The sequence below is a fragment of the Moschus berezovskii genome, chromosome 2 (assembly GCF_049115385.1).
Source record: "Moschus berezovskii isolate FMDL1 chromosome 2, NW_MosBer_1.0, whole genome shotgun sequence".
NCBI lineage: Eukaryota > Metazoa > Chordata > Mammalia > Artiodactyla > Moschidae > Moschus > Moschus berezovskii.
In genome coordinates, this window is record NC_142461.1 from 128,377,606 (window position 1) to 128,385,548 (window position 7,943).

Genomic DNA, 7,943 nt, shown 5'->3' on the forward strand with positions numbered 1-7,943 from the left:
GAATACACAGAAGAACTGTACAAAAAAGATCTTCATGACCAAGATAATCACGATAATATGATCACTGACCTAGAGCCAGACATCTTGGAATGTGAAGTCAGGTGGGCCTTAGAAAGCATCACTACGAACAAAGCTAGTGGAGGTGATGGAATTCCAGTTGAGCTATTTCAAATCTTGAAAGATGATGCTGTGAAAGTGCTTCACTAAATATGCCAGCAAATTTGGAAAACTCAGCAGTGGCCACAGGACTGGAAAAGGTCAGTCTTCATTCCAATCCCAAAGAAAGGCAATGCCAAAGAATGTTCAAACTACTGCACAATTGCACTCATCTCAAACGCTAGTAAAGTCATGCTCAAAATTTTCCAAGCCAGGCTTCAGCAATATGTGAACCGTGAACTCCCAGATGTTCAAGCAGGTTTTAGAAAAGGCAGAGGCACCAGAGATCAAATTGCCAACAGCTGCTGGATCACGGAGAAAGCAAGAGAGTTCCAGAAAAAAACATCTATTTCTGCTTCATTGACTATGCCAAAGCCTTTGACTGTGTGGATCACAATAAACTGTGGAAAATTCTGAAAGAGATGGGAATCCCAGACCACCTGACCTGCCTCTTGAGAAACCTGTATGCAGGTCAGGAAGCAACAGTCAGAACTGTACATGGAACAACCGACTGGTTCCAAACAGAAAATGGAGTACGTCAAGGTTGTATATTGTCACCCTGCTTATTTAACTTATATGCAGAGTACATCATGAGGAATGCTGGACTGTAAGAAGCATGAGCTGGAATCAAGATTGCTGGGAGAAATATCAATAGCCTCAGATATGCAGATGACACTACCCTTATGGCAGAAAGTGAAGAGGAACTAAAAAGTCTCTTGATGAAAGTGAAAGAGGAGAGTGAAAAGGTTGGCTTAAAGCTCAACATTCAGAAAACAAAGATCATGGCATCTGCTCCCAACACTTCATGGGAAATAGATGGGGTAACAGTGGAAACAGTGTCAGGCTGTATTTTTTTGGGCTCCAAAATCACTGCGGATGCTGATTGCAGCCATGAAATTAAAACACGCTTACTCCTTGGAAGGAAAGTTATGACCAACCTAGACAGCATATTAAAATGCAGAGACATTACTTTGCCAAGAAAGGTGCATCTAGTCAAGGCTATTGTTTTTCCCGTGGTCATGTATGGATGTGAGTGTTGGACTGTGAAGAAAGCTGAGCACCGAATAATTGATGCTTTTGAACTGTGGTGCTGGAGAGGACTCTTGAGAATCCCTTGGACTGCAAGGAGATCCAACCAGTCCATTCTGAAGGAGATCAATCCTGGGTGTTCATTGGAAGGACTGATGCTAAAGCTGAAACTGCAATACTTTGGCCACCTCATGCGACGAGTTGACTCACTGGAAAAGAGTCTGATGCCAGGAGGGATTGGGGTTGGGAGGAGAATGGGACGACAGAGAATGAGATGGTTGGATGGCATCACCGACTTTGATGGACATGAGTTTGAGTGAACTCCGGGAGTTGGTGATGGACAGGGAGGCCTGGTGTACTGTGATTCACGGGGTCGCAAAGAGTTGGACACGACTGAGCAACTGAACTGAACTGAACTAAATCATGAAATATATGAAGCATATTATTAAATATTAGATGGAAGGGTATATCATGATCTATGTGTAATCCATTTCACAAAGCATCACCTCCGTATATATGGTTATCCAAAATATATGTTACATCTATTTTTAATGGAAATAACACCTACCCTCAGGTTTATGATGAATCATTTGCCTGTTTATACGTATTGGGTGTATTAAATGTGTAAATCTTGTTTACTTTATAATGGAAAAGTAAATTTATGCACATATTAATTAATATACATTTACATGCCTATATGAAGATAAAAACATTTTAAACACTCCAAAATATGTGAGTTTCCTTCCCAAAGCAACTGTGATCAAGTAGAAATCACAGAAAATAAATTTAGAAGTGGAAGCACATAGATCACAGAGAAGGCCCATTAGTGGCAGTTCTCCCCAAAGGCAACAGAAGTTCAAAATGAACACAATATTGGTTTGCAACAATGGTAATGCTGAGCTTAGAAGAGCTGATGGCAACAGCTTCCCTGTAATTTGCTTGGTTCAAAAAGAAGATAAACTACATTTTTAAGAGCTTTACTTTTTAAATTGTAGTGTAGTTGATTTTCAGTGTTGTGCCAATCTCTGCTGTACAGTTGAGTGACTCAGTTATATATATATATACATTATTTTTATATGCTTTTCCATTTTGATTTATCCCAGGAGACTGGATATAGTTCCCTGTGCTATACAGTGGGACTTTTCTGTTTATCCAATCTAAATGTAATAGCTTGCATCTACCAACCCCAAATACCTGTCCATCCCTCTCCCTCCCTCTATTTACTTGGCAACCACGGTCTGTTCTCTATGTTTGTGAGTCTGTTTCTGTTTTGTCCTAAAGTTCATTTGTGCCATATTTTAGATTCCACATGTAAGAGAAATCAGATGGTATTCATCTTTGTCTAAATTAATTCACTCAGTAGGTCTATTCATATTTCTGCAAATGGTATTGTCATTTTTATGGATGAGTTATAGTCCACTGTATGTGTGTATATATATATATATATATATATACACTAAATCTTCATCCATTCCTTTGTTGATACACATTTATGTTGTTTCCATGTCTTGGCTATTGTGAACATAGGACTGCAGTATGTTTATTATAGTTTTGTCTGGGCATATGCCCAGGGGTGGGATTAATGGATTATATAGCAATTTAACTTTTAGTTTTCTAAGGCACTTTCATACTTTTTCATAGTGGCTGCAACAACTTACATTCCCACCAACAGTAGTAGGGTTAACAGTGTAACAGTAGGAGGATTCCCTTTACTCCACACTCTCCAGTACTAGTTATTTACAGGTATTTTTAATTATGGCCATTCTGACTAGTGTTAGGTAGTACTTCACGGTAGTTCTGTTTGTGTTTTTCTAGTAATTAATGATGCTGAGCATCTTTTTATGTGCTTACTGGCCATGTGCATATCTTCTTTGGAGAAATGCCTATTAAGATTTTTACCCATTTTTTGATTGGTTTGTTTTTTTTTATTATTGAGGTGTGTGAACTGCTTGTATATATTGGACATTAAGCCCTTGTTGGTCACATCATTTGCAAATATTTTCTTTCATCCTGTAGGTTGTCTTTCTTTCTTTCTTTCTTTCTTTTTTTTTGGTTTCCTTTCTTGTGCAAAAACTTGTAAGATTGATTATTTCCCATGTGTTTATTTTTAGTTTTATTTCTATTCCCTTGGGAGACAGACCTAAGATAACATCGGCACTATTTATGTAACAGCATGTTTTTGCCTACACTCTCTTCTAGGAGTTTTATGGTGTCATGTCTTATGTTTGAGTCTTTAAGTCATTTCGAACTTACTTCTGTGCATGATGTGAGGATATGTTATAACTTCATTGATTTAAATGAAGCTGTCCAACTTTGCAGCACCACTTGCTGAAGGTGAGCTACATTTGCATGAAGAAGTACACATTTGTGCCAGTAAAGAAAATCTTTCAGCTGTGAAAAATTAGCTGGACTGAAAAATATGTTATTCATTTCGACCCTCTGTGTCAGAAATTTCCAACAAATACCATATCCTGAAAACTCTAGTTCACTTAAAGATAAATAAAAAGAAAGAAAAAAAGTGACATGGATCAATAAATACACTTTGCAATCCTGTGGAATGTAGCCCACCAGGATCCTCTGTCCATGGGATTCTCCAGGCAAGAATACTGGAGTGGGTTGCCATGACCTCCTCCAGGGGATCTTCTTAATCCAGGTATAAAGCCTGTGTCTTTTATGTCTCTTGTATTGGTTCAGTTCAGTTTAGTTCAGTCACTCAGTTGTGTCCGACTCTTTGCGACCCCATGAATCACAGCACACCAGGGCTCCCTGTCCAACGCCAACTTCCAGAGTTCACTCATGTCTATCGAGTCGGTGATGCCAACCAGCCATCTCATTCTCAGTCGTCCCCTTCTCCTCCTGCCCGCAATCTATCCCAGCATCAGAGTCTTTTCCAATGAGTCCACTCTTCTCATGAGGTGGCCAAAGTATTGGAGTTTCAGCTTTAGAATCGGTCCTTCCAATGAACACCCAGGATCGATCTCCTTTAGAATGGACTGGTTGGATCTTCTTGCAGTCCAAGGGACTCTGAAGAGTCTTCTCCAGCACCACAGTTCAAAAACATCAATTCTTCGGCGATCAGCTTTCTTCACAGTCCAACTCTTACATCCATACATGACCACTGGAAAAGCCATAGCCTTGACTAGACAGACCTTTGTAGGCAAAGAAATGTCTCTGCTTTTTAATATACTATCTAGGTTGGTCAAAACTTTCTTTCCAAGGAGTAAGCGTCTTTTAATTTCATGGCTGCAATCAGCATCTGCTGTTTCCACTGTTTCCACTGTTTCCCCATCTGTTTCCCATGAAGTGATGGGACCAGATGCCATGATCTTTGTTTTCTGAATGTTGAGCTTTAAGCCAACCTTTTCACTCTCCCCTTTCACTTTCATCAAGAGACTTTTTAGTTCCTTTTCACTTTCAGCCATAAGGGTGGTGTCATCTGTATATCTGAGGTTATTGATATTTCTCCCAGCAATCTTGATTCCAGCTTGTGCTTCTTCCAGCCCAGCATTCCTCATGATGTACCCTGCATAGAAGTTAAATAAGCAGGGTGACAATGTACAACCTTGTCGTACTCCTTTTTCTGTTTGGAACCAGTCTGTTGTTCCATGGCCAGTTTTAACTGTTGCTTCCTGACCTACATACAGGTTTCTCAAGAGGCAGGTCAGGTGGTCTGGGATTCCCATCTCTTTCAGAATTTTCCACAGTTTATTGTGATCCACACAGTCAAAGGCTTTGGCATAGTCAATGAAGCAGAAATAGATGTTTTTCTGGAACTCTCTTGCTTACTCCATGATCCAGCGGATGTTGGCAATTTGATCTCTGGTGCCTCTGCCTTTTCTAAAACCTGCTTGAACATCTGGAAGTTCATGGTTCACGTTGCTGAAGCCTGGCTTGGAGAATTTTGAGCATGACTTTACTAGCAGACGCGAGAGACTCCGGCTCCAGCGCAACCAACCGCGTGCAGAGGAGTGGCCAAGAGGAGCTGCCCCATGCCCGATGTCAGGGGTGGCGGCTGAGAGGAGTTGCCCCACATCCAAGAGGTAGTGGCTGTGCAGGCACAGGAGTGCTGATAGGAGCTACTCCACGTACAGGGTCAGGAGGGGCGGCCTTGAGGAGATACCCCTCATCTAAGGTAATGTGTAGCAGCTGCGCTCTGCTGGAGCAGCCGTGAAGAGACACCCCACGACCAAGGTAAGAGAAACCCAAATAAGATGGTAGGTATTGCGAGGGGGCATCAGAGTGCAGACACACTGAAATCATAATCACAGAAAACTAGTCAATCTGATCACACGGACCACAGCCCTATCTACCTCAATGAAACTAAGCCATGCCATGTGGGGCTACCCAAGATGGGCGGGTCATGGTGGAGAGGTCTGACAGAATGCGGTCCATTGGAGAATGGAATGGCAAACAACTTCAGCATACTTGCCTTGAGAACCCCAAGAACAGTATCAAAAGGCAAAATGATAGGATACTGAATGAGGAATTCCGCAGGTCGGTAGGTGCCCAGGATGCTGCTGGAGATCAGCGGAGAAATAACTCCAAGAAGAATGAAGGGATGGAGCCAAAGCAAAACCAATACCCAGTTATGGATGTGACTGGTGATAGAAGCAAGGTCCAATGCTGTAAATAGCAATATTGTATAGGAACCTGAAATGTTAGGTCCATGAATCAAGGCAAATTGGAAGTGGTCATACAGGTGATGGCAAGAGTGAACGTAGACATTCTAAGAATCAGTGAACTAAAATGGACTGGAATGGGTGAATTTAACTCAGATGACCATTATATCTACTACTGTGGGCAGGAATCCCTTAGAAGAAATGGACGAGCCATCATGGTCAACAAAAGTGTCCGAAATGCAGTACTTGGATGCAATCTAAAAACAACATAATGATTTCTGTTTGTTTCCAAGGCAAACCACTCAATATTACAGTAATCCAAGCCTATGACCCAACCAGTAATGCTGAAGAAGCCAAAGTTGAACAGTTCTATGAAGACCTACAAGAACTTTTAGAACTAACACCCAAAAATGATGTCCTTTTTATTATAGGGGACTGGAATGCAAAAGTAGGAAGTCAAGAAACACCTGGAGTAACAGGCAAATATGGCCTTGGAGTACAGAATGAAGCAGGGCAAAGGCTAATAGAGTTTTGCCAAGAGAACACACTGGTCATAGAAAACACCCTCTTTCAACAACACAGGAGAAGACTCTACACATGGACATCACCAGATGGTCAACACCAAAATCAGATTGATTACATTCTTTGCAGCCAAAGATGGAGAAGCTCTATACAGTTAGCAAAAACAAGACCAGGAGCTGACTGTGGCTCAGATCATGAATTCCTTATTGCCAAATTCAGACTTAAATTGAAGAAAGTAGCGAAAACTACTAGACCATTCAGATATGACCTAAATCAAATCCCTTGTATTGGTAGGCAAGTTCTTTACCACTAGTCCCACTTAGGAAGCCCCATTATTCAAGGGAAGAGGTCAAAATATGAACATTCACAGGAGTCTGAGAAACGTTGTTTCCAACCCTCTTGGATAACTTTGAGGGATTCACAACTTCAGTGGAGGAAGAAACTGCAGAGTGAACTGAAATTAGTAGAGCCTGAATACATTAATGTATTGCTACAATCTCATGATAAAATGTTAATGAGAGATTGTAGCCGATCAGGACGTGGGGTGGCCTGCAATGAAGCCACCTAGTTCAATGAAAACAAGTGAGTTTGACTCATCAGATGAAGAACCTATTGAAGATGAACAGACTCTAATTCAAATATCGTGGTTACCCCTGTCACGAGTGAATTGTTCTCAGTTTCTTGGTTTTTGTGCACTTCCAGGTTGTAAATTTAAAGATGTTAGAAGAAATGTCCAAAAAGATAGAGAACTAAAGAGCTATGGTATACAAGATATATTTGTTTTCTGCACCAGAGTAGAACTGTCAAAATATAATGTTCCAAACCTTTTGGATCTCTACCATCAGTATGGAATTTTCAGTCATCACCATCCAATTCCAGATGGAGGGACTCCTGACATCACCAGCTGCTGTGAAATTATGGAGGAGCTTGAAATTTGCCTTAAAAATAACCCCAAAACCTTAAAACACTGTTATGGAGGGCTTGGGAGATTTTGTCTTGTAACTACTTGTCTCCCTTTATACCTGTCTGACAGAATATCATCACAGCAAGCCATGACAGCCTTAGACACCTGAGAGAATCTGGGGCAATACAGATCATAAAGCAATATAATTATCTTCATGAGTTCCAGGACAAGTTAGCTGTACACCTTTCATCAAGAGATACACTCTCAAGATCTGTATCTAGATGAAAGAATTTCAAACAGCATAAATATATGACCATGTCTCAGGGTCACGAACAGTCAGACATGACTCAGTGACTTCACTTTAACTTTTCACTTTCATGCACTGGAGAAGGAAACGGCAACCCACTCCAGTGTTCTTGCCTCGAGACTTCCAGGGCCAGGGGAGCCTGGTGGGCTGCCATCTATGGGGTTGCACAGAGTCCGACATGACTGAAGCAACTTAGCAGCAGCAGCATGACCATGTCTGAAATTTGAGTTCTCTAATAGCATTTGTATTGAAACTACTAGTGTTATCAAACTGAATGTAATGAATGTAAATGTACATGTGCAGATATTCCTATAGCTTCTAGTGACAAAAATAAATGTTAATGAGGAGCTGCTTCTTATGGATAAGCAAGAGTTTCTTGAGATGGGATCTACACATGGTGAAGATT

The 7,943-nt window shown here is 40.9% G+C and overlaps 1 pseudogene; it reads left to right on the forward strand.

Moving 5' to 3' along the window:
• The first annotated feature begins 6,880 nt into the window (after positions 1–6,880).
• Positions 6,881–7,515, forward strand: LOC129538627 (cyclin-dependent kinase inhibitor 3-like; annotated as a pseudogene).
• Positions 7,516–7,943: the final 428 nt, after the last annotated feature.